General features: G+C 50.1%; 1 protein-coding gene across 1 annotated transcript in view; it reads left to right on the plus strand.

The window, feature by feature from the left end:
- The window catches only part of znf469 (zinc finger protein 469), a 59,025-nt gene that overhangs the window by 15,239 nt on the left and 16,119 nt on the right, over positions 1-27,667 (plus strand). Inside the window, exon 2 of the mRNA XM_076014761.1 lies at positions 4,442-4,748. The gene's annotated coding sequence lies outside the window, so the exon portion shown is untranslated. The remainder of the gene's footprint in view (positions 1-4,441; positions 4,749-27,667) is intronic.

Raw genomic sequence — 27,667 nt, forward strand, 5'->3', positions numbered from 1 at the left:
AGCCGCTGCCAAAGTGTTGTCCCCTTTCTTTTTTTTCTATTTCTCAGGACCCTCCTCCGAGCGCGCTAAGGGATCATCAACGTCTCTACTGTGAAATTTTCCCTGATTTGTACGCTCGGCTGCGCAGAGTCAGTTTCATAAAAGCTGTCAGTAAATGTCCAACTTTACATTTACTGCAAGAAGGACGTGGCTTAATTAGTTTTTTTTATCCAGGATTAGTGCCCTGAATGCAGGTTGAAAAGGTCATTAAAATGTTTTATATGTTTGCTAGTTGGAGTTTTATACTATATGAATATTCCTCCACTGATTGAGGGAGCAGCCATGCAGACACCTGGCGGAGTCGGCGTGTGTATTTATGAAAAAAGCCTTTTCATGCAGGTTTGTGACCAGCTATCGGGGTTCTGACATACACAACACCGCTCTGAATCAAACAGCCACTTCATTCACGTCTGGAGACGATGTAGACACAATGACAGGCTGCCTCTCAAAATCTCCCGGACAGAGTTTCTCTGTGGAGCAGCGCAGTGAGTCGCCCTGCTTTCCATCCCTCTCGCTCTGTCCTCAGCTCAGGTCGTTGTCGAGGAAATATCAATTTCACAGGAGGCCGCGATTGAATCTCGAACGTTGCAGTCCAAAGAGAAACTGTCTCTGATGCCTCGCATAAACGTTGCATCCGGCCGTACGTTGGTGTTCTATTTAGGTTCACCACCATGTAAACCACACGGCTCCCTCTGAGTGACTGACGGGAAGACAGTTCATTCTTGGCACTAAAATCCACGCTGCTCCGTATGAACTTTTGGTTATTTTTCTTAGCGCACGTGACCCTTCAGTCAGACTGGCTTTTTGGGATGTCTGTAAACTAAACTGTCTGTGAAATTACATTATAGTTTTTCTCCCTCTCTCTCTCTCCCACTGCAGCTACAGTAAGTTTGACTGTTGCCCCTCCTTTTCTATTCTGGTTCCTTCAGAAATAAGTTCCGAGGTGAATTTAATCAATGCCCGATGGCATATCATTCACGTCTGTTTTTTGTAAAATTTGGGAAAAAAAGAAAATAAATTCCTGCAAGTTGCATGCGGCCCTCCCACCTCACTCGTGGCCGATATCTGCTTGGAAGCCTGGACCAAATTTAGTTTGGAGTAACAAGATTCCAGGGTAGTGTCGCATCTGCATCTTTTTAATCTTGTTTAATTCCTCATCTAATTAGACTTGCACAGTACATGTGCTGCATGAGGTTAAATGAGTGTTTGAAATAAAGGTGGGAGGAAGTGATCTTCAAAAACAGCCCCTGCACACTAGCAGGATACAGTTGGGAGCCAAGGGGGGAGGAACAGGGATCGGCCGGGTGAGGGGAAGAAAAAGTTCACGTCACACTTTGCTTAATCCCTGTGTGCAAGTGTGCAGTTGCACTGTCAAAATGCAGCTTCACTCAGCCCCTTGTGGCTGAAAAGTGCATTGCACCCACTCCACTCCATCCCTTTATCCTGCTCTCAGAGTATGGCTGACAACCCGTCATTATGACTTTAATGCCCCTCTTTATTTTGACCACTTTGCACTATTTTTTATCTATTTTCTATAATGACAAAACCGTAAACAAACTGCATTTTTTTTGTTTTTTTTTTAGAGTCTAGGTGATCCTGTCCCCCATCACTTAAATCCCAGATTAAAGACATAAAGCACCACAGAAGGGCTGCTTGTGTTTCTGGTTTTGCAGGATTAGTGTTTCTTAGCAGTAAAGTGCACTGAATTGAGTTTTCCCCCTCCTCCCTTTTTCTAATATCCTTGAGCAGCCCACTCTAGTGGTCTCAGAGCCCAGGTCAGCCATTCAGAACCTACAATGAAGGCGGCTCAGAATCTTAAATGCTGTTTTGCAGACAGTTTAACTTCGACACTTTAATGCCACAGAAGCGGCCTGTGTGTGTGCTAATGCTAGTGTTGTGGATGTGTTTAATCCCTGACTACCTTATCTTGAGCTGTAAAAAATTTTCTTTTTTTTTTTTTTTTTTTGTTTTTTTTACATAATCCAGACGTTTTTGGAGAGCAGTTTTGCTTCTTTTTGTAATCTTTTAATCGTTCTTAATCTTTTCTGGTAATCCTCTTGTTCACCGCGTTGCTTTAAGATACACCCGGGACTTTCCCCTCTGTGCTGTGCTGTGCCCTGGCTTCTTCATAATGAAGGCTGGTTCCTAGTCCTGCTGTGGAACCTCACATCATGTCAGTGTTGTGTTTGTCCATTTAGGGACATTACAGAGGGCTCCCATATGCAAAAGCGGCATTTAGTGGCTATTGTGATGCTCTGTGGCTCCCTCTGTTTCTAATTTTCCGCAGCAACGGTCGGCCAATGATGTGACGCTTCAAGGGGTAGTTTGACGTTTTGGCAAATTTGCCTATGGTCCTGATCCCTAAGTCATAGTAGCGGCTTTCCCTTTAACTATCAGTGCCTGTTGTTTTGAGATGTCAGAGAGGCAGGTTGTGTGGAAGGTCTCCCTCCCTCACAACTCATCAAAGTCACATTCCTACAACTGTAAAACCCTCTTGTGGACACCTTGTGACCTGCACACTCACCACACAATGAAATGATAATGTATATTTGTTTAACAATGTGACGCATGAAGCAAATAATCAAGATGACCGTCTTGAGTAACACAGTGCCCAGCTGTCATAGTTACTCACTTGGTTTTTGGCTCAAACAAACAAGGTTGTGTGTTAGTAGAGAATCATCATCGCTATCCAACGCAAAGTCTGCCGTGCTCAGGCGTCGCCTTCTTTCAACCGTATTGTTTTGATGATGGCTGTTTAGTAGCTGCACCAAACATGCGCTTTTCAAATCACTGCACCCTGCAGGTATGTGTGGAATGTAGTTCCACTTATGCATTTGCCATGAAAAAAACTCTCTCTCATCACGTTAGGTGATTATTTCCTAGCGTGGTGCACCGATGATAAAAGCCAATGTACTGACTCACATGACAATAAGGAATTATTCTGTTACTATCTGCAAAAGAACATTAAACTATCCCTGCAAATAAATAGTTCCCAGGTTCATAAGAAGTGACTGTTGTGAGATTGAGGCTTTGCTGTTTCCCAGGAGGCGCTCACACTTCAGTCTGTCTCCGTGTCAACTCGCAGCTCTGAGCTGTAAACTCTGCTTTTAGTTTGTTGAGGGAATTCCTTTTTGCCACTATGTATTTCCTAATTAGGTCCACACATTAATCTGAACCTTTTAACACTGAACAAATTCTTTCCTTCTTGTACTGTGAACCTCCAGTCTGTCTGTGTCATGGCCCAGTTTTTACTGGCAGACTTGGCTGAGCTGGGTTTGTGTGCGGTGGCACTGGGGGCAGGGAGCAGAGCCTGCCAGGGCTGAAGTGTACCCAGCCCCTCATAATTACAGACAGTAAACAGCTCAAGCTTTAAGGCCTATTTTTCCTTATCTGACCGGGGGAGACTTGACTTTGGCTGGAGACGAGAAGGCAGGGAGGAGACGGAGGACGGTGGAGACGGTCCGAAGATGGGCAGAAAAGCCTCCGGTCCTGGTTTATGGCTGCGCAGGATGGAGGCAGTCTGTGCAGAGCTGCTGAGACAGAGCTGCAGACACACAAACCCACAGAGCCCGACTGTGTTCCACCCCTAACCCAACACATACAGACTCTCAAACTTGAGTCTTTTGATGTGCTCCTCCTTACAGTAAGTCCTAATTAGAAGTCTCGGCGTCCTCAGAGAGGAGTTTCTTTCCTTCTCAAAGCCAAATTGATCAGCCATCTTCTCCTCTGCGTCTGTCTGCTGCTTTTCTTTCCATCTGTCTGTGAGTCTGCCCCCTCCCATCCTCCTCTCCCCTTCCTCTCTCACAAGTCCCTGTCTGCTGCCTCACACTCTTCCCTCGCTCCAAATGCTCCCTTTTTTCTTGACTTAATACTTATTTAACAACTCACTACCACCCACGCACACACAAGTACACACACTTTATCAGTCCTCCAGGCATTTTTAAGTGCTTTTCTGGCAAAAGTGCAGCTCTGAACAGCCCCGACACAGAAAGTCATGAATCAAAAAAAAAGAATTAGAAATAAAAAAGTAACAGCTTGAGGACCATTTATGCCGTTTATGTAAATATAAGCCGTTTATGTCATCCCTGTGTCCTCAACTCCTTTCTCATCTCCCTCGGCCCCCACCCCTCTCTGTGCACTGCAATGCACTGCGCAGGCAGGCAGGCAGGCAGGCAGGCAGGCGATGGGAAGGAGGTTTTCTTTGGCAGTCGACTTCCCCTTTCTTGGCCGGGACAGGCCCTGGAGCATGCTACTGGCTGAGAGTGTTGAAGGGAAGCGGGGAGGCGGGAGGGAGGGAGGGAGGGAGGGAGGAGGGAGAGAATTTGGGAGGAGGGAGACTGGAGGGGTGGAGGCGTGGTTTTGGCGTGCAGCTGGTAATGAAGTCTTCTCTTTTCATCCTCAGAAGGCAGAGTGTGAGCGAACGGGCCCGGGGTCTGCGCTGCTCCGCTGCTCTCGCTGCTCTCGCTGCTCTCGCTGCCTGTAAAGTGTGCCGAGCGCCAGCCCAGGCCCCCGGTCTGCGCGGAGCTGCCTGCGTGTCTGGATCCCCCCCCCCCCCCACCCACTCACCACCACCACCACCTCCCACGCCCCCTCCCATCCAGCCGGCCGGCTCTCCCACAGCTGAGAGATACAGAGAGACGGCCAGTCAAAGGAGAGCGCTACAGTCATGAGGCTTTCCCGTGTCTCGGCTCCACGGCGTCACTCTTGAGGTAAGGCTGCTTCCCGGCTGCTGCCTGCCTGCCTGCCTGCCTGCCTGCCTGCCTGCCTGCCTCCCTCACCACCGTCCTCCGCTGCCTGTCTCTCTCTGTTGTTTGTTGTGGTGGGGGTTGGAGGGGAGCGGAGCGTGTGAGGGAGGGAGGGAGGGGGGTCCAATATAGGCCCCTCCCACTTTAAAGTTGTCTGTCTGTGCGCGCACGCACATGTGTCCCCGCACAGAAAGTAATGTGCAGAGGCAACTAGCTGTGTGTGTGTGTGTGCGTGTGTGCGTGCGTGCGCGCGCGCACAGGCACGCATACCCTGTGCGAGCGTGCGGCCGCACGACTATACGTGTGAGCGTGTGTGTGAGTCGTTGCTCTGTTTACGCGTGAATGCAGACTGAGTTAGCATTCAGTGAAAAGTTTATGTTCCTGGTGATAAATGGCTCCTACCGGTCAGGCTGGGAAAAGGGGGTCAGACTGAGGCTGAGACATTCTGGAAAAAAAAAGGTGGGGGGAAGGAAAACAGTCAATGGGTCTGAGCTGCTCACTCTGTCAAGTTTGCTGAGGCTTTCATAGATTCTGTGTTGGGATCGTTAAATATCCCCCTGTTTGCTTTTTTTTTTATTATTGTTCTGGGCAATTTATAATGGATTTTCCGGCATTTAGTAATAGTTCCTTCTAATTTTAAAAGAGCTCTTAAATGGTATTCAGGTCAGTGTGTGTCTGTTAATCCAGGTGTGTGGATGCACTTCAAACTGCCTGCTGGCCCACAGCTTAAAAAAATCAAAAGGTTTTTTCTTCTGCAGTCCATCGGCACCAGACTTTGAAGTGACTTCAGTGTCCTCGTCTGTCCTTGGCCATTCAGATTCGGCCTGGACCTCGTTCACTTTCATCCACATTCCCTTGGAAATCCATCCATTTGCATTTTTTATTTTTTTTGCTTACATACTTCCTGTCCCCCTCATTGCATTCAGCGTCAGTGCTTGAAGCCTGATCCACCTCAGGGAGGCCTTCGCTTCCAATCAACACTCTCTCATCCACAGTATTCCGATGGTTATAGTCTCCGTCTCCACACCATCAAACACACTTCCCAGGACCGGCTCTTTCCGATTCCTCTCCTGGAAAAAAAAAAAAAAAAAAACAGAAAGAAAAACCTAAGTGACTTTCCATTAGTTTTCTGCTGGGCCATGAGAATTATGGTTTCCCCAAATGAATAGTGTACAGGAGCCTGACTTAATTGAAAAAACACAGGCATAGTCTGCCATGAAGGAGATGGTCCTTGTGTCACAGTTGAACTGTGCGAATGTACTTTCCAGAGCTGGCGAGGGGAGAGAAGCTGAGGGGAAAATACAAAAAGAGCATGACATAGTGCGCAGAAAGCAGACTGAGGTGAGTAAAATTCTCAAATGAAAGTGTGGAAACTCAAACAGTGTAATTGAAAACATTGTGGACTTTATATAGGATACACGGCATATTGGTAGGAACCATAAAGGAGCGGAGGAGCCGTATAAAAAGGATATTTTGAAAGGATTAGAAGGCCGGGGTGTGGGGGGGTAACATCATCGCCGCACGTGACAGAGCTCCTGTTCTGGAAGACGGTCACTCACTCTGGATGTTGTGTTCGCCGCAGGGAATTTAAGTAGCATGGAAAAATCCAAGGCAGGCCATGGTGGCATTGTTAGCCAATCACCGAGTAAAAAGAAGCCACAGTCTGCAGCCCGACTCACATCAGCAAGTCTACCGTCATTTTCCCAACAAAGCAAATCATCACAACAGTGGAGCCGACTGGGTCTCCGTGTGACTGTGTCCCGGCTGTAAACAGACCACCAGGGAGCCTGGACTCCAGGTTTGTCTCTGCCGCTGTGACTCACATCCATAGCACTTGACAAACTCTATTAGCGTCCGTGTCCCATTAGTGTCAAACCCGCCTCCCGTCCGCCCCCCACACCCACGCCGTGTTTGTGTGGCCGCCTCCATATGGCCACGTCTGAGTCGCCGCCGCTCGTTGCTTCAGGATGTCACATTTGTCACACACATGTTTGCCAGCCGCCGGTTCCCGTTGCCAGGCGCTGTGGCCGCCATCGCCACCGCCGCCGAGGGAAAGCATCTCCTGTTGACTTCCCCCCCGCTGGGTGGCTTCATTTTGTTTGTGGGCCCGCCGTGACCCCGCGACCCCTGCGCCTTCCACCTCCTGCCTCCCACGCCGCCCGTCAAGCGTAACTCTAGACTCCCTCGACGGCAGCGTCGCTCCGGCAGCGCCGGCCGCCCTCGCGCACACACCGTCGCCAGACGAGAGAGAGAGACAGACGGGCGGAAAGATCAACACTTTGCAACAGTAGCTGAAGTTCCAAGCCGTCCTGTGGAAGCCTCCGCAGGGGGACGAGAAAAGGCGAGGGAAAAACATTTTGGGGGTTGCTTTGCTGTAACCGGATCGCGTGGGGACGATGGAGGAATGCGCTGAGAGACATTCCCTGGAAGTGTGACTTCAATCATCTGAGAGGAGACGTGTTTTCCTGACACCTGTATTATTCATTTATGTTTTTATCTCTTTTTATCCGAGTCCCCCCGTCAGTGACTCTCATTATCGGCCTTCTGCCTCTGTGTAATGTATCCAGGTTAATCTCCCAGGCACACGTCCGCAGCCATAGGACTGCTATTCAGCTCAGCGTGCTCCACGCACACCCAGTCGCTAAGGTTACATAAGACCAGGGGTCGCTTATTCATCCCTTAATTCCCTTGTTGACGGATACGGTCACGACCTCTGACCCGTGGGCCTCCCCTCTGCTGCCGCCAGCCTGACTTTCATTAGGCGGTGATAGCAAAAGCAGGCGAGCGGCGTCCTGAACCTGCGGGGGGGGGGGCTAGCCTGCGCTATCGCTGCGAGCTAACGCCTGAGATAGGGCCACTTGAGGAGACGCTGACTGTCGTAAGTGAAAGCAGAGCTCGCTTTTGGATTAATGGAAGATGTTTTTGTGGGGTTTCTTTTCCAGGGCTCCTCCTGAGCCATCTCATAATCAGACTCAGACCAAGAGGAGGTTCGAGGGAGGCACGTTAATCCGCAGCCGGGGCCATTTTCAGAGCCGCGGGCCGAGGCCCAGGTCTCCTCGCAGCCAGGTGGGCGACGCCTCGAGCACCTGTTAGCAGCGGCAACGGCTTTAATGCTCATATGTGGATCAAGACAAAGGGCTCATACCCTCCTCCTCCTTCCATTCCCTCCCTCTCTCCCTCCCTCTGTCCTCTCTGGTGCCCTCCACAGCAGGGGCCGCTGAGATTGACCACCTAGTTAGATAACACCTCCAATTGGGCCTGGAAATAGGATTTGGAAGTCGAAGCCTCTTAACTTGAGCAAACTGAGTGTGCTGCAGATGTAAAACACATGACCTGCAGCAGAGAGTCCCTCAGCTCACCCCACACACACACACACACACACACACCTCCTCCCATCCCTCCCTATCTGTGTGTGCAGGACAGATCCAGGGTATTTTCCATCCCATCACGTGTCTCTTTTTTCAGGTCACACCTGCAATCTAAAAAGCCCCCCCACGAAATCAACCCACTGACTTATGATGTGTGTTGCTGCACCAAAGTGTGCGTTGTGTTTTGTTGCACACACTGCGTCCATCTTCCTCACGGCACGTCAGTGTTTCTTCTCGATCGCAGCCGCTGCAGTCGGCCGTCTCTCTGATAAATATCAGCCGGATGAGGCCGTCATGTGTTTATTACACACTTGATCCAACAGGCAGAAAATTGGCCTGAATATTTGCCTCTTCTCCGCTCCTTGTGCTGCGCGAATGCAGACCCAGCAGCTCTGATTGCTTCTGACAGTGACAACAAGAGCTGGCTGCCTGAGAAGACTTTCTGAAGACCTCCTCCTGAATTTGCACAGTTTGTGAGAAGAAGGAGCCAAATCAAAGCAGGAACAGATTTTTTTTTCTCGACAAACTTATCCGTGAACCCCTCTTAAAAAACTCCCGGGGTAAACTTGTAATGCCACTATAAAGTGACGTGTGGTTGGCAGCTGTCTGCAGTAACTGTCTGCAGTGCCGATGGACGCCGGTGGATTTTCTCTCTACGTGGGATTAAAAAGACGCCACTGTTTAGTTCGACGGAGACAACGGCTGCAGATTTATTTGTCTTCTCTCTGCGTGTTGACAGAGTGGCATCGGCTCACTAGTCAGAGAGAAGCACAACCCGAGGCTCGGCACCACAGGCAGATAACGTTTGGAAAATTCCACCCGAGCCAGATGATTGAACGAGTTTCTCCCTCGTAGGCCCCATAATTTAGAACCTATGCAGAAGATCCAGGTAATTTTTATACCTTGGGTGTTCACCACATGAAGTTTTCCACTGCTTTCCATCATATAGGAGAAAGAAAAGCCCCATGATGATGCTGTGTGCAGACTCTGACTGCGTCTTCGCCCCAGACATCTCGACCGGGGATCCTGGAGTTAAAGTCTCAGCCCGCTTTTCCCTTTTTCGCCCCCTTTTCCGCTACATTCCTGCCCTTCCCCTCTCACTTCTGGGGTTTCTCTCCAGATGCGGCATTTGTTTGGACACATTTGTTTAAGGCTCGGGCCTGACGGAGGACCAGCGCTAGGTCTGATGTCACGTTCTATTTAAAGGTGAAGCCATGAGAACTGGGTGGATCGGAGCACGCTGCGGTCACACTTCAAAGCTCCTGCCTCGCGCTGCTGATGACTGTCATCCGTGGCACGGCAATCTATGTCATGGGCTAGATGACCACATTCATTTCAAGTGTTGAAAGACATGTCATTTAAAAAAAAAAAAAAAAAGCGGAGCGGAGAGGAGAGGAGCGCAGAGGAGCAGCCACCAGGACGGATTACTGTGTTCGTTACCTCGCTTCACCTGCCGAGTTGAGCGAGGCCGCCTCCAGCTCTGCATTCTTGGGCTAATCCGCCACTCGTATAGAAGAATCGATACTCAGTCATTTGAGGTTGTGCTGCTGTTATCCGCGGCTGCGGGAGATGAGGGTGTAATTTGCCGCCCCCGCCCCTCGCCGCGAAACAACAAACTGGGAAGGTTTTTTATGGGTCAGAGGAGTCACATGCTGCCTGAACCTTTATGCCTCTCTAATTGGCTCTGTCAGTCAATGAACTTGGCACCTCATGCCACTGAAGAATGGGACAGTGGATCCCCCCCCCCCCTCCCCACACACACACACACACACACACACACACCGCGTGTGCACCGGGCGGCATAGCGCTCCAAGTATGAACGAAGCCATTGTCTCGCCGCCGCAGGCCAGTTGGAAACGGCACCTTATCTTCACTCAGAGGACGAGTGGCTCTGTTCCACCAAGACTGAAGCTTATTGTGCCGCCTTATTTAAACTGTCAGCAGAGTGGAGACTCCTCTGTCAGATTCCCCATGGGAGCTCTGCCTTCAGCACTGTTTGGCCCTCAAACACACATGTATTTGCAAGGTCCCTCAAATCTTCCTGCTTCAGACAGCCACAAGCACTAAAACCTCCCTGAATATTTCCGGTTGAGGCCGCCAGTGTTTGCCGGCGTCCTCGTCCCTCAGTCTCCTCTGCTCTCGGTCCCCAGTGTTTGCTCAGGGAGTTCACAGTGGCGTCCCGGCCCGTCGGGGGGGGGGGTCGGGTGGAAGCTGAAATGGCAACAATGTGCTCGCGGACATATGGCCGCGCGCTGACACCTCAGCGGACGGATTTTCCTTCAGTCTGCCGCACGTGCTGACAGAGAAAAGCGGAGGAAGGCCGCTTGGAGAGCTGACGTCACGCAGTCTCAGTGTTTCAGACACAAAGCTCCCTCAGGTTCCAAGCTGGAATCATCAGAATGACGTCAGATTGCCGTTCTTTTTGTTGTGACTTTTAAAAGCGGCTGCTTTTTTTTTTTATATATATAAATGCACATCTGAGGCACATTTTCAGGCTGGGTGGTACCTCACCCAGGTTCTCCACAGTATACAGCAACTGTGGTGGACATCAAAGGCTGATGTTTGGCTCTGCCAAAAGACCGTAATGAAAAGATAAAAATCTCGGCCGAAGATTGTCTGGCCCGTGTCGCTGTCCCACTTCCACCGGGCCTGGCGGCGCTCCAGTGGCCTCCCCGGCCGACCGGAGCGAGCATTACACACAGCCCAGCGTAGCGGTGGAGCCCCGGGGTAATAAGGTCAAGCACATCGAGGTGATCAGCGCTTCCGCTCCAGATTCTGTTTATGACTGCGTGTATACACACCATGCAGTCGGTCGGACAATTGTATACACCCCACACCCAACCTCAAGCTCACACAGCTGGTACAGCCAAACATTCACAGTCTGTTTAACGGGGGAGGTCGTGTGTGTGTGTGCGTGTGTGTGTGTGTGTGTGTGTGTGTGTGTGTGTGTGGGTGTGTGAGAGAGACAGAGGGAGAGAGAGACTCCCTTAACTTAAAGGCTTTTTAACTGCCACCCACGCACTCAACCTTACGGCGCACAAATGAAGGCGCACAAATTGACATTTGGTCCAACGCTGAGTGGAACAGTAAAATTAGTGAAGAAGTGTTGAACTCTGGCTGCACACTGAGGCAGAAACGATCGACACTTTTGGCGAAATGGTCTCCTTTCTTTGTCTCTCCGTCTTTTCCTTCTTGGCCTGGAGTGTCTCAGGTTGGTTGGAGTGGTGCTGCTGCAGAGTCGCAGGGAAACACAGGGGTCGCACACGGCGAGAGGCAGATGGCGCTCGCACACGTAAACCTCCCGAGTGTGCAGCACTCACTTTTTAAGGGTAATACACTCTCTGCTTTTACGGGGCTAAAACAGGTGGCTGAGCGGCAGCACCGGGAGGTACAGATGGTGAAGTGACAGGGTGGAGTAATGACAAACTTCAGTATAAATTAACGCTAAACATTGTCATTTAGGGGGAGTGTCGCACTGCTTGAAATGTAATTTTCTTTTCCTTTTTTTTTTCTTTTTTTTTCTTTAAATTTCTGTTTATTTCTGTGTTTGTACCTGGGCTACAAACAGCAAACCGTGTCTGTTACAGTTTGGAGGAGTTCTGCTTTTGGAGGGATCCAAGATAAAAAGAAATAAATAAATAGCAAATAGCAAATAATTCATTTCAACTAGCAGGGTTTCACTTGGCAGCAGAAATGGAAAATCAATGTGGATGAGAGGGGTGGGGGTAGGTGTGTGTGGGGGGGGGGGTTCTGGGGGGTTAATGTGAAACGTGAAGATAGGCCTGGAGGGAAGTTTGGCTCTGCATCACAGTGGCAGCAAAACTTATTTCATGTCTGGGCCCATTTAACTTGATGTACTGAGAGCTCTGCGGAGCGTCTGCTTCGTCAACACAGCTGACTGGCTGCCTGCGAGTCTGTGGCGACGTGCGAGAGAGTTTAGATTTGTTTGTGTGGCGGGGGTGTTGTTTTGCGTGCGCACACCTCCATGTGTTTTTATTTAAACGGCCCCTGGTGGCTCTGGCCTGGCTATCTGTCGTCTGCATCTCCGCTGCAGAGAGCCGATGACCCCCCACCACCCCTCACCCCCGACCCCCCCGCCTCGGCACAGTAGTCGATATATCTCATTTCCGTGTTTTTGCTTGTTGCCTTTTGGATTGGCAGGTGGAAGAGCAGAGATTTGTTATGTGAACCATGTGTGACTACTGACGCAGACTGGAGGAGTGCGGTTTCATCGGCCAACCTCTCTCTCTCTACGCCTCCACCTGATGCCTGACAGGTGATTGACAGTCGGCCAGATGCTATCGGACCTGGAGCGATCCGCTCAGGCTGGAAACCAGCGCCGATGCCGGAGATAAATGTGTTTCTAATCTGTGTGGGCGCTCCAGGTTATCTTCTCAGGGTGGAAAAGCAAATGACCTCACAGATTAAACAGTAATACATTTATTTGGTGTAGCGCGCAGTCTCGAGAGGAGTCAAACTGTGGCGCAGGGCGACGCTCAGATCAGGCCGCTGGGCTTTTGCAGCTGGACTGAACTAACAGAGCTTCTCCCTGCAAGCCACGCTGGAATTGCAGGCCATCGCAACGGACGGCGTGGAAGCGGATGTGTTTGCAGATTGTGGGCGTGATCCCGCCGCGGTGAGATAGCAGTGGTCTCATCAGCAGGAGGCTCAGTCGGCTGCCGCTTCTTTGGCTTGCGTGTTGTTTCCGTAGCGCGGGGGAGACGCCGACGCTGCTACATGTTAACGCCGTGTGAAGTCATCTCACGCTGACAGCATTATCATAAGGCGGCCGACTCTGGAAGGCTGCGTATGGCTCAGATTCCATCGGAAGACTGTGGATCAGGGGTGTGAAGGGTAGTTGATGTAAAATGCGGTCGTTCTCAGATGTTGGTTCTCTAACGGCAACAGCCGGCAAAATAGCGGCGATGTGATAAAATTAGAATTGAAATGCAGCGTTTGATAAAGTCTCATCCTCAGAGACTGTCGAAAACATTGCTGGACGTGAACACGCTGGAAGATTCGTTTCCACTGCTCTGTGACAGCCAATCGGGATCCTTTAAATGTCCAGTGTGGAAAGTTTGGCTTTATTTATGATTTTTCTATTGCTAAAAGCTTAACATACTACCCAGAAATACATTAATAACAGTGTACTGGACCTTTAACAATGAACAATAAAGCCCAGATCACCAGCGGCGATGATTCAGACAGATCAACTGGTTGACCTCTGACCCCTCTGACCCGGTGGTTTGCTGTGTGCGGCCACCAGGTCCAAACCCAGGAGCCCCGGCCCGTCATGAGAGCGCTGCAGCGCTGCGGCAGGCGCGGCTCCAGGTATGTTAACGACATAAACGCTCTGCAGCCCCAGAGCAGAAAGGCTTTTCCTGCCGCACGTCTGAAAATAGAAGAGCCTGCCTTTCTGAATTCCTCCAACAATAGACAGACTAATAGGCGGCTCGTCATCCCGACCACAAGTGCCTCCCTCCCCCTCGGCTGCTTTTATTTGAGGAGCATGAACGCATCTCAGTGCTGCGCTGGCTGGTCTGGCAGACTCAGACGTGCAGGTGACGGAGCAGCCAGGGAATCCCCAGACGTGACCGTCTTCCCTCCACCGCCTTCCCTGCGACTCGCCGTCACCCCTCGTTGTGCTGCGTCCATCCATGCACCCAGGAGGCCAGTCGCTGTCGCTTCAGGGAAAGCAGTGACTAGACAGACAGACAGGCGGAGGGGCGGGCCGGGTCGGGCCGGGCCGAGGTTCTTGCTATCAGGTTTCCTTTTAAGTGGAGCGGCGGCTGGACCCGTGCCAGGACGGAGCTGTGGCAGGGCTCCCTGTCGGCCCCAGAGGCACTTGTGTGTGCATTCTGCTGGAAAAATAAATAACGCTGGGCCTTGGTTATTTTATCTTGTGAAACAAAGCGCGCAGGTCCTCGCCGAGCGAGATGAGCGAAAGGAGAAGTGTGGGGGTGGCAGTGTTTTGGTAAAGCGGTGGGACGCGGACGGCTTCCCTCAGTCACGCCATATGGTTTGGATAAAGTCGCAAATCGCGCATAGATATTTTTGTGCGTGATCAACAGCCAAATGTGCTGCTTGTTTTCTGACTCTGCAGCTCCCTCGGCGTCAACCAAACACGCTTGGAAAGGAGCAATTTGAAGTGGTTTTATGTGCCGTAATCCCGGAGTGCTCTGTGATTAGACTTTTCTTTTTCTTTTTCCTCCTTTGGTTTCTCTTTATCACTTTCCCCGCTCACTTGTTTGCTCTTTGTTCTTGGGTCCGTTGCGAGAATTTCATGAAAGTTTGTTGGCAAAGGACGCTTTGATCAAGCGTGCACAGGCCCGCCGGCAGCTTCAAACGCTTTCGTCAGGCAGAGTCTCACGGTTTTTGGGTGTTAATCTTGAGATTTATTTAGACTGCTGATTCTTAACAGAGTTCCCAGTGCTGCACGGTCGGCCTGCGATGGCGGCCATTAATAAACTCCAGGAACAGAGTTTGCTCTGTGTTACTTTTCATCCAATATTTCACACAGAGCCTCGACTCACAGTAGACCCTGAGTGCATTTTAATGAAAGATTTCCTGTTTGATTCCTGCCAGACTTTCTACCACGCAAGACCACGCAATATCACAAACTCCCAAAGAACTTATTCCCCCACATTAGGCCTAAGTGGAAAGTCGCAACATTAAAAGCAGATTTCTTTTTTTTTTTTTTTTTTTTAAACGGATCGGGACCGTGGTCAAGGAAAGTTGCAGGCGTGGTGTGTGACGCCAGGCCCGGCCATGGATCGCTGATACTAAGACTAGTAAAACCACAGGGAAACGACTCACCTTCCGTCTCCACCTGCTCAGGGCCGAAGATGAAGTCATCCACAGGTTAAATACAGTGTGTGTGTGTGTGTGTGTGTGTGTGTGTGTGTGTGTGTGTTTGGGGGGGGTGTAGGAGGGGGAATTTCTGTATGATTGCGCAGTATTGAGGAGACGCGTCAGACTTTGGTTTTGATCCAAGTCGACACACAGAAAAGTCAGAACTGATTCAAACTTGTGTCGTCCGCTGATTTATCATCTCAAAACCCTTTAAAGTGACACAAGCCTGTGTATGTTTTGTGTGTGCTCTGAATGAGGAACTGTGCCCCGCAGAGGTTCAGAACGGCTCTGAGAATGTTATTACACATCGGGCTCTTGTCACTGGGAATTTTATTGTGTGTTTTTTTGACAGCCTGCTTGTTCCTCCCATCTCTGATATGCGTCAGGAGACTCTTCCACTCGGAGCAGAAAGGCCCCCATGGGCAGAAGTAGGAGTCAGTGTTTGGAGAAGATGAGTGTGCAGTGGGGGTGAGATGAGTCTGGTGAAGATTGTGGTGGTGGGCGGGGGAGGGGCAGCAGCAGAACCCCCACAGAGATGCTGCGCTCTGTCACAGACTGGAAGCGGAGGGGAGAGGACTCTTTACAAGGATGAGGGGAGGAAAAAAATGTTCCACTTTTAATCTGCGCGACGTCTAAAAATAACCTCCCCTCTATGTCTACTGCCCACTAGGGCAAGCTTGTTAAAAAAAAAAAAATAGTCTGTCTCCAAAGAGAGGGAGTCAAAGTGTTGCCTGGGACCAAAGAAAGAGAAGAAAGGAGCAGGATGAGGAGGAGAGGGAGGGATTAAAGTGGAAAATGGAGAGCAGGAGGGAGGGCGGAGAAGGAAAAGTCCTGAGAATATCTGGGGAGTTCATGAAGCCCGTCCACCGCTCACATGCTGTCAAGTGTTCCTCCGCCCTTGCTCACCTACTTTGGCTGGAGGATTCTTCCGAGTCCCGGCACTGCAATAAAAGGCGCCCAGTGCTCGGCCGTGTGGAATAACAGACGGCCGCTGGGACGACCCGGTGGCTCTGCGTCCCGGGGGGGGGTGAATCAGATGCTCCGCAAAGTCACCTCTGCCTCCCACACTGACAGTCTGACTCCAGCTGCTACTGTAGCAGCTCCGCCAGCCACCCAGCGAGACGCGTCATCCTCGTCCTCTTACGTCGAGCTTTCCTTTCCCACCCCCCCGGGCGCCAGATGGAAAATGAATGGAACAGATTGGCATGCCTGTTGGTTTGTTTTCAGTCGGGACGATCTGGTTATTTGGGACCAATGACGAGGAGTGGAGAAGCATCACACCAGGAGGGGAGCAAGTTGAGGAAAAAAAAGAAAGTAGAAGAAATCCCAGACACCGTCTCTGGAACGTTGGGAAGCCATTTCGGGAAACTTAAATAATCTTTGGCCGTATTTGTGAACATCCAGCGGGCCAACGGTAGGAGAGTGCAGACCGCTCACAGCCGTGGCTTTGTCTTTCTGAACAGTTTGGAGCAAATCTGGCAGAGTTTCCAGCAGGTGTGTTCACAGCGTTTCCACGGCGAGGCGGTCAGGCTGTTTTATTCCTTCTCGCAGACGTCACCGCTGCCATTTGCCGTCATACCAGACGCCGGTTGCTTATACGTTGGCTAACTCACATTTCACAAAGAGCAGAGAGAGAGGGAGAGAGGGAGAGAGAGAGAGCGAAAGAGAGAGAGAGAGCGAGAGGGAGAGAGAGAGAAAGAGAGCCGCCGTGTATGAAAGTGCAGGGAAACGTCACGTCCAATAAAAGTGAGGCAAGTCGAGTGCTAGATTACGCAAACATATTGCTGCATTCCAACCTCAGCGCCGCTTCTTTTTAATAATGACCCCCCCCCCCAAAAAAACAGTTGTGAGAACCCCAAACCATCACCACCGCGTCGTACAGCAGTGGAACATCAGCTGCCTTTCACAGTCAGAGAGATTACGTCACCGAGGCCGAGGTCTGAATGCGAAGCCCTTTGACAAACCAAATGTCATTCATGAATTCCTGCCAAGTGCGCTAGGCTGAGATGTTTGTGAACTCGCTGACCCTGCAGTAGTGATTTTAATGCACACACTCTCTCTCTCTCTCACACACACACACACACACACACAAACGCTTGTCCTCACGTGCTCTCTATTGACTCGGAGCAGCTAGCAGGGAGCAGAGGTTGTCCTTGCGATAGGAAGGATGGTATTTTAAATGGGAGATAAGAACAACAGCCCTTGGTTAAACTTCCCTTGTCTATTTTTGCAGCAAGGTTTCTCTGCTCCTCTGAATCCCAGCAATGAGGATGTGCGCACTTTTGCGCTGGCTCCCGCTTTTGAACTGTAATTCTTGGAGACTCTGTATGCCAAAGGCTTTCTTGACCCAAGCACTCCTCTGGTGCCTGAAGACAAGGTGACTAGAAGTTGCAGCAAATCCATTCTCCTAGGAAGAGTTACCACTTCAATAGGACCCCGGGCCGGGTCGTACCAAAAACTGTAAAAATGGAACCCATGGCCTCCCTGCCTGGCACTCAGGGTCCAGGGCTGGGATTGGGGGGTTGGATCAGCCAGTGATTCCCTGGCGCAGTACCGCTGCTGCCCACCGCTCCCTCAGGGAATGATGAGTCAAATGCGGAGGACAAATTTCACATCCTTTGGGATCCTTTGGGTGATGTGACCATCACTGGGACTTTAACTTTAACATGGATGTTTGCGAGTCCTTACCTGGAAACAACTGTAAACAACACATTTTTGTGCTCGTCCATGTAGTTAATAGCTCACAACACTGTCACAGTTTCATCAGGTCGATGTGAATCTCTGCCTTTGGATTCATTTTGTTGCTGATGAAAACAGCCTGATACTGCAATCCCACCTTTATGTCAACTGTACGGTCTGCATGCAAAAAGCAGGTTCATAGAGGGGGCCTTGAAATTCAGAAATCCATACAAACAGGGAAATAAAGGATCTTCGGTGCAAACACACTTACGTTAACATGTTATTTATTCAATATTTCCACGGATGAAAATATTTAGACACGTTTGTCCAACTATGGCACCGTCTGACTGCATCTTTGACCAAGATCAAGGAGTGTTTTGGTGACGTGCGCTCCCTCCAGGCCAACTAGCCCTAAATTAATGGCTTTCCTGCTGCTCTAGAGATGCAAGTTGTGTCAACACAAATAATTGGGCACGCGAAAGCTGGCATGACAAATTGAAGTGAGGGCGAAAGGGCAAAAGAGAGAGACCACAGCCCAGACTGGCAATTCCCTCACTGGAGCTGCATGCAGGCATAATGTGGGCCACAGAGCTGAAGCGGGAGGTCAAGAGCGCAGGGCTGCAGACTCCAGCCTTCCCCTTCGTCTCGGCATTTTAATGGTCTGTGACAAGGCTTCCGATCCCAGCAGCTCGGACGAATGGTTTATTCATCAGAGCTGCGCTCGGGTGCAACACGAGCGCCATTCGCACTCAGACGTTGACAGATAAATTACAGTGCGCTGTCCTCTCCTCGCCTCGTGCAAGCGGAGGCACTTTTATGTCACTGGCGCGCGTCACATTGAGAGTGAAGAAAGTGGGCAGGCTGCACGCTGACTCTGTTTATTTGAATTTGTATCGTTGCGATTGTGAAATCACGAGCTGGCATCATAGTGAAGTGTTGTGCTGTGAACACGGAGTTTATCAGGAGCAGCTCCAAGCATCCAAGCAAGTGTGAGCAAAGTCATTGGCACGAGAATCTCAGTCACAGATCAGATGATTATAAAATCAGTATCACATTATCTGATTTCAGAAGGCATCTCTGGTAATTTCCAGTCGTTGGATTGTGTTCATGGCACCTGAGTGTTGAAGACCGAGCGCCAAAGAGACTTAGTAGTCTCTCTGTGTCTTAGATTCTCTGCCAGCCGCAGTTTCAACAGAGCTTAGTGCCAAAGAAAAACAAAGAAATGACACTAAAGACTTTTCTTTAAAAATGGACAGCATGTATTTACATTGCGAAAATCACGTGATACACTTCTGTGTAACAGCTGACCAAGCGACATGCGGCTAATATCAAGCCTGGCGCTCCAACTCCGACGGTATGATTGGTCCAGTTGAGTGCGATAGACAGAAGTTTCACCCCAAGGTTCATAATGAACAGAGACCAAACAGAGACGCAGGAACAATCCCAAAGATTCTGGGGAACTCAAGCAGCCTCGTCTCCTGCTGCTCTTAGTGGACCGACGGCACCGAGCAGCAGCAGTCGCTCACAGGTTCCATTGTTCCTGAAGTGACCTGAGTTGCTGGCGGCGACGTCTGCGGATGTGAATGTTTACAGACGTTTGAAGGTGGAGCAGTGGACTGTTGGTGGCTGTTTACGCAAACACAGTGACCGAGCGGAGCGCGTGTGAGAACCCGATTCTCAAACTCTCTGGGTTCTCTTTTATTTTCTCTCCTTTTTTTGTCTTTCTCCATCAGCGAGGAGTAAAGTGTTTGAGCAGATCTAGATGCGCGGCAGCTGTAAAAATAGGACGGCGAGGGAAAGTATGATTCATCCGACGGAGGACAGCACTACTCCAGTTTGCACATAGTGTTTTGCTGCAGAGTGAAGAGCAGCAGAGCGACGTGCCAAAGTCAGGCTTTATCACACAGCTCCCACACTGACTCACCAGCTTGGATCGCAGGGAAGTCCAGTTTGCTACGGGGACAGATGTGACATAAGACCCCATGGAAGAAAAATTTGGAGCTTTTTTGTAATGAATGATTTTCTGTTTGGGTGCACTTGAGGTCAGCAGGGGGTGTGTGAACCCGGCGACCACGGCCACCTGCGTCTTGTTTGTGTTTACTAGACCTGTTTGCTGAACACTTGGCATCAGCATCACAGGCGGCCAACGTTGTGGAACCCTTTGTCCATTTCATGGCAACGCTTTTCGTTGAAGTGCTCCCAAACCGGCTTGTTTTCCATTAGACGTTGGTTTGAGGAAAAATGTGTTAAAAAAAAAAATAAATAAAATAAAAAAAATCCAAGGTACACAGCATTCTCCTCCTCTGCGGGTCAGTCTGGCTTGGCCCGGCCACCTGCCTCACACTGGAGCGGCTGGAGCACAGAAGACACCTTCTTTGGCTCTGCCGGCCTCCAGCGTCGGTCTCCGGCGAGGCCGAGCGGCTCCGAGGGGGAAACAGCTCGCGCTCTGCCAGCAGCTTTGGTTTGTTCCCCAACCTCGAGTGGGCCGCCAACCTATAATAAGGCCTCCTGTTCAATATGGCTCGAGTCACCGAGAGAGCGGGGAAAGAATTTACAGCCGTCAGGTCGACTGAGTTTGTTGATCGACCAGAGATTGGTTCTGCAAACAGGGGGTTTGGTGGACGTAAATAGAGCCCAGTCAGCAATAACAGTGTTGTTTCTGTCAGTATCACCGTCCCGGAGAGGACTGGGGGGGTTGAGTATCTTCCTCCATGCAGGTGTTGACTGACCCCCTCCTCCTCCTCCTCCTTTGCTGGACCCACTGAGCAGCGATGCTGTTGTATCAGTGGCCGTGTTGTCTCTGCTGCTGCTGCTGCTGCTGCTGCTGCTGCTGCTGCTGCTGTCCCTGTCCGGCCCAGACCGGATCAATACTGGTGTTGTGCAGCGTTGGGACAGCGGGGACAGGATCAGTGCCAGTCCTGTTCCAGCCGCCGTGGGTCGACGCTGCGCACCCTCTTCAACGCAGCGTTTCCAGCGGATGAATGGCTTCTTGCAGCGGCTTCACAGAGCGTCATTCTTTTCGCCCTCATCCCAGGCTGACATCCGAGGGGGAAGCCCAGGGAGCCGGCCCGGCTCAGTGTTTATCTATCCCCCCAGTCGGAATGGACGTATCGGGTGCTGTTTTAATACATTTAAAAGTCAAATAAGTCGGCAGTGTCCGATGGCCGAAAAGGCTGAGACGGCGAAGGGCGGCGGGGAAAACGAGCGTTCCGCCGCCTTCTCGTGCGACGTGAGAGCAAAAACATCCAGTCTGGCGACAGCCTCATCATTAATGCTCCACATTTGTTTGTCTTCAGACTTATTTGCCGACTTTGCCATTTCCTCAAGAATCTTAAATACCCCGCCGCCGCCTCCTCGGTCCTCAGCGGGCACCTGCTTCAATGGTCCGACTCAGTGAGAGCCCAGCGTCCCCAGGCTGCCGGGACCCAGTGGGCATTCCATGAATAGCAGCACAGCCCGTACACGCAAACCCACCTGTCCCCCCTGCCCTCCCTCAGAGAATGAGCTTATAAACCTGCCCCACACACACACACACACACCGCCCCCCCTGTCCCGTCTGCTCCTCGGAACTGCCGGCGTTCCCGCGGAACACAGTGAACCTCAGCACTCGCCTGCTCACCAAGAATCCCAGAACTTTACAGCTGGACTGGAAGTTGCCCTCCTCTGGCCGACCCTTGCTCCTCTGCCTTCCTCCTTATGTAACAAGGCCACAAGTTTGGCCGTTGCACTCAGACATCAGACAAACGTGAATGCGGTGCGTTTTACCTTTTGAACCCTTGGGGCAGCATTGATGCGGCTTGTCGTCAAAGTGCCAATGGCTGGTGGTGGAGGTGCGAGGGGTGGGGAGGAGGGGGCTGGGGGCGGGGGACATCCAGCTGCTCTCAATGCAGCGGAGACGGGGGGGAATATTTTTGAAGGTTTCAAATAAAGCCATCCAGATGCGGGAGAGGGAGATGGAGAGAGGAGCGTTGGGGAGAGGAGAGGATGAATAAGGTCCTGTGCTCAGCCCCAGGCTGCACTGAACCCCTCTGTTTGGGCTTTTTTCGGCCTTGGCACACAGGGGCTGCCTGTGAGGAGTGGGTCGGAAGCAGGAAGTGGTTGTGTAAGGTGATCTGCAGATGCAGCACAGAGCTCCTTTTCAAGCGGACCCCTTGGACCAGCTCAGCACAGCAACACATCAGGAGGCCAGGCCACGCCCCCATTAGATCAATAGGAGGGAGGATGGCAAGGATGAAGATAGAGAATGGGGGGGGGGTACAATGCAATAGAGTTACAATGCACTCTATGTGGAATTGTGACACGAGCTGCGTTTCCATTCACTGGTGTGAAGCGCATCAGCCGTAATTCTGCTAAAATCTCCTCCTGCAAGACTCCACTGTGAGGAGGATGGAGGTACAAAACATTTTGCAATAAATCTGCATTTCAATGTTGTTTGCTGTCAAGAATGGACACTTTTGCGATATACCTCCATATGGATACGTGTGAAAAACCACCTCATGAGAGCCTCGAAACCTTTTAACCACACTCAAGAGGTTTTCCCAAGTTGAGCTGTTTCCATGACCAGTCTTTTATTGCCACATTTAGGTTTTGCGTAATTCTAGGGATCATAGAATCGCAGCTTATGAGAAATCTTTATAGGTACGTTTCTTTTAAAATCTAATACATTGCTGCAAAGCATCCGTGTCCCCCGGCAGAGCGGCAGGAACTTGTTGAAGTGGCTGTTTGTGGCTAGTGTATTATCCCAGCCTTGTGTGTGTGTGTGTGTGTGTGTGTGTGTGTGTGTGTGTGTGTGTGTGTGTGTGTGTGTGTGTGTGTGTGTGTGTGGAGCAGAAATGGCTCTCCTCTCTGCTTGACTTCCTCTCCACTTCCTCATATCTCCGCAGTCTCCATCTTCAGGACTTGTAGATTTCCCACAAGACCTAATTGTTTTAGTTGAGTTGCTCGACTCTGTCATATCTGATTTGGGATCCTGTTGCTGCCTAGGGTCATCATTCACCCCTTCCCAGTATTTATGGAGTTGTGCAGCTGCAAATAAAAAAGGGCCTCACTTACAAAGGTGGCCCATTAACAAAACTCTAATTTTAAACACAGGGCAGGAATTCGAGGCACTCCGACGAGTCCATTACCTTCCCCCCTTCATTTTGCTTTAATTGTCGTGGCTATTTCCAAACCATTACCATAAAGTGGCTGTGAGCAGGATGCCTACCACCTCGTCTCCTGCGGCGCTGCAAAAAAACAAACACACCAAATGAATAAAGTCGGAGTTTAGCCGAAATGCCGGCTGGTGACAGCTGAGCGACGCTTCACTTTGTATGAATGCGGCTTTTGTTTGAACAGGAGTCATTGTTTTCGTTTCCAAGAACCACTTTAGGTGCTTCTATAGGCTGCTGAAGTGGACAAAGTGTCAGGGCCCCAGAATAGAAACAATTATTCAGCGCTGTTTGCTCTGGACTGGGCGGCTCTCTCTCCTGTGATTCCCTGAAGTGGCACCACGGAAACTTCACTTGTGGTGTAACTGTTTGTTTTTTTTTCTTCTTTCTTCTTGCTCTTTTTTTTTTTTTTTTTTAATAACGTGTGATGTATTGCTAAAACTGAGTTTGTGGTTTGTTTGTTGTTGACGCGAATGAAAGCGTGACAGAGCGAGCCGGTCGAATCTCTGTCCGATCGTTTAACTGCGGTCGTCCAGAGAGCTGAGACACAACAGAGTGAGAGAGGAGCCAGCTCACTGTTCCGCCGCGTCGCTCGTGAAAACACATGAACAACACGCTCCAGCGCCCGCGAAGGCCCGCTGGGTTGTGTTGATGTATATTTCGGAATAGCGTGTCACGGGGTTGACACGGGTTAGTGAGGAAAGCCTGAGTCGTAATTAGGTCATTTAGACGTTTCCTTGCACTATTTAAAGGACAGCAGGCAGGGTGAATTTGGAAAAGTGCTGGAAGTGACTCACTCACACTGTGCCTGGAATTCCCTCTTTTCCATCAGCCAGGAGACTACTGATTTTGGCAGTGGTGCAAATTGGACCAAAGAATAAAAAGAGAAGAGAAAAATATTACTCCACCGACTTTTTTTCCCCCTTTTTCTTCTGCTTTGCTACCCTTCCGCCCTTCTTCTCGCACCATATGTACTGGAACAGCGTAGGAGAGCGCAAACTACTCAGGTTCGCCCCAAGACATTTAACTCCAAGTAACCACAGCTCCAAGTTCTTATTACTCGAGTTTAGCTGTGTTGCTTCTAGCATTAGAGCTTGACTGTCAATCATGCGCTTCCCCTGCTAACGGTCAGACCAGATCTTCCACCAATGTTTTCGTTTCCTGGCAGCACACGCCCCCAGCTGCCACACACTTCCTGTGACCTCATGCCCAACCCAGGGGAGATTGGCTTTCATGCGCGTGGGCTGCAGAAAGCACTTGAGGACAGAGAGAGTGCAGAAGAGAAGGAGAGAGAGAGAGAGAGAGCGAGAGGGAGGTGATGCGTGTGTCTGATGCTGCGGTCGGGAGCTGCAGAACTTGAGAAGGTTCGGCGGCTGATGCTTGTCCTCCCCCTCGCACTCCCACCTAAATTTCTCAGCTGTTTCTCTGCGAGTGGGTCACATGCTACCTGGTGCCAGGTCTGTAGGAAATGAATCACTTCCTGTCACAAGACCATTCGCCCCTTTAATTTAAATACCTGCGCTGCGGCCTCACGGAGCAGCACTAAATTTGACTTCATCCACTCGGGTTTAGAAATGTGCCATAACATCCACAGCTTCATAAAGACCTGCCAGCAAACTGCACGCCAGTCATATATTATAACCTGCAACATGAAAGGAGTCGCACTCTTGAATGCTGCACTGCCGCACTGGAGGAGGGAGACATATAATAGTTGTGTACATTAAGACGCACCCCCTTCCTTATAATTAGAAGCATGAACTTTACCAAAGCATTTATTCATATATAATGTTTTGGTGCATCCATCATCTCTGCAGTTCACCCCCCCCAAAAAACAACAGTTTCATGTGAATGTTTTCTCTTTTTTCTTTTTCTTTCTTTCTTTTTTTTTTTCAAATTTCACGTTGCTCCGCAGTGCCTTTAAGTGGCCAATTTTCTCCAGTTGAGGAAAATCCTCAAGGAAAATCCCTCTTTTTATGGTCACGTGTTAGAACTTGACTGACACCCCTGTTGCTGGGATAAAAGTAAAACTAAAAGCTCCCTCCGAGTCTCACACGTGAAGGTCTTGGCTAAAAGTGGGAGGCTGTGCGTTTGGCCTGAAGCTACACTTGAGTGTCGCCCAAACAAAAAGAGGTTCTGGTGCAGCCAACCTCCGTCTGCAGCTCAGAGCATCAGGCCGTTCGTATTTCTAATCCTGCTCTTTTCAAATGCAATCATCAGATTGTGAGGTCAATCAGCAGCTCAGGATGGATGATGGAGAAGTAAAACTTTTGTCTAAAAAGGATTCAAATTTCAAATCATTCAGTGTTTGCAACTTACAGACATATGAAAGGTCAAATTCCAGATGCTGCAGGCTTTGCATTTACATCTTTTGCCGGAGCGTATAGAATTTCCTGACTGCTCAGAGCATTAGTCACAACCGTGAGGTACCAACCTCAAGTTGCCTGTAAAAATCATCAGTCTTGAGTGACGTTGTACCCACAGTAATTCTGCACGATGCTCGCAGTGTGCATGTGTGAGTGGCTTTTCTCTCTTTTTTAGCCATTAAGCATGAGGCCAAAAAGCAGCGTCTGTCAAAGCGTGTGGGTGTAAGTGACAGGAAGATGGTTACCTAGAGCCCTGCCTGCCCGTGCATGCTTGTCTTAGGTGTGTTTGCTCATTGATTCATTAGGGGGAGGGTGACGGGTCAGTGGAGCTCAGTCCCCCGAGGCTGCGGCTTGTAACTCTGCCCCTGTGGCCAAAGTGTCCTCTCTGGACTCTGGCATGCCAGGCAGGCGAGGCTTCCTCGCGCTGTAGGATGTGAGGACGTTAATGAGGCTCAGCATGCTGCTGCTACATAAATAAAGGCTCCAATGCTCCTTGGTGGAGTCGTGAGACTGGGAAACTGTACTTTTGATAAGGAAATCAACTGTTTTGCTTTGAAGCCTTCGCGCTGTGGTCAGTTCTTGCAAAGTGCTCCAACATCCCAGCATCTCAGGGGGGATCTGAATGAGAGGAAGTGCTAAAGAAAACAAAAAAACAGCCGCTCCATCTGTCAATAGGATCATGGTTGTCTTGTCACCCTGTGTCGGTGGTGAAACAGACTGTTGCTACTATTTTGTTTGTTGCTTTTAGCCGCTTCACTTGCTTTCAGCATTTTGGAGCACAATTAAAAGTGAAGATTTATGATTTCCTTGTGTTGCCACGTTCAGCGTTTGTTGAAGTGTGTGGGGGGTCCGTACATCACATCCAGACTTGATATGTTTCAGCCAGTGAGCAGCTTAAAATCACATCCTCACTGCCATGCTTTTGGTTTTATTACCAAAAGCTTCTTACTGTGCAGAGTGATAGCAGTGGAGCTTTGGTTCCCACGCCAGCACAGCACTCTCTGCAGCCGAGGTTACCGATATTTTCTAATATACTGCCCATTTGGTAAACATTAAATCGGGCCGCAATCACATTGACTCGGATATAATCAAACCCCAATTTAATCAAGCTCTTGTATACATTCAATAAAACCTTGCTGACTTTGAAAGGCGACCAAATGCTTTGGGCTCGGGCTGAAGAAGGGACGGGCAAATATTGAAACACTGCGAGAAGGAATGTGCTGTAAAACCCTAAAGAATTTTGAGCATTAATGACACGGTTATCTAAGGCTCTGAGTTAGTCAGGAAATTTTTCTCGCCATTTCACTCATATCCTGTTCTGCTCAGTTTAAAAAGCAATCAGTTGCTCTTTCTTTTTTTTTGCCCGCCACACGTATTATTCCACTGACACGCAGAAATGAGGGATACTGTGTGAAAAGGAGGGGGGGGGGGGGGGATCGCCTCTGAAACAACGATTCCATCATGTTTGTGGAATGCTGCTGTGGTTTTCAATATGGAAACACACTGAGTCCAAGATCTGGTGGTTAGAAAAAAAAAAGTAAATAAAAGAAAAAGTTGTCTCAGAAAGAGGAAAAACTTGGGGGGGGCATTGAGGGGGGCCGGGGGGTTTAAAGGAGCCTCTGGAATTACACACCAAAATGTCTAAGACACACACACACACACACACACACACACACACACACACAAGACACACTCCTCCATCTTCCCCACGGCACAGCTAACCACAGTGGCTTCAGGGTGGAGGTGTAGCGAGGCACGTGTGCAACAAGCCTCCCTCAGTCTTCTGCTCACTGTTGCATTTGATGTGCGTGAATGTCGGTTTCTCCAGCGTCTCTCAAATACCCGGAGGGCCTCTGGCAAACGTCTCCTGGGCGGAGGCAGACAGATGACCTATTTATTACTCGCTCCCACCCTACCACCCTACCTCCCCCCCTACCTCACTCCACCAAAAAAATGGAGAAATTAAATTTGCTATTGCAGTGACAGACCACCAGTGTTCACAGCTCTGCATCCAGCGCTCCTGCATGGAGAGAAACTCCAGCGCTGTCGGTCTGGATCCTTCTTGCGTCACGGCCGTATCTCTGTCTCTCTCTCCCTCTCCCTCTCTCTCTCTCTCTCTCCAATCTTTGAATGGAGGGACATGCAAAGATCCTGAAGACAAATTGCTCTCATGATGGATGCTTCCTAAAATACAGATGAGCAGGCAGGGCCGCTGACCCAGGCTTTGGCAGCACGCCCCACTTCTGGGCCGGGCCAGCCCCTCTCACTGCACCTTGGAAGGCTGTTTCCCACTCACTGTACCTCCACGCACATTATTCTCCTCCCAGCTCCACTCTGCAGGGCTCCTTCACTGGAGTTTGGCTTTTTTTTTGTCCTCCTACGCCTGCGGTATATCTGTTTTATCTGTCCTAAAGACGGATTGGACACGGTCTGCGACATGACTGTGCTAATATTTTAGGGATGAGCACATT

Source organism: Nelusetta ayraudi, unplaced genomic scaffold, assembly GCF_046127955.1.
Source record: "Nelusetta ayraudi isolate G7.1 ecotype Tasmania unplaced genomic scaffold, CSIRO-AGI_Nayr_v1 ptg000173l, whole genome shotgun sequence".
Lineage (NCBI taxonomy): Eukaryota > Metazoa > Chordata > Actinopteri > Tetraodontiformes > Monacanthidae > Nelusetta > Nelusetta ayraudi.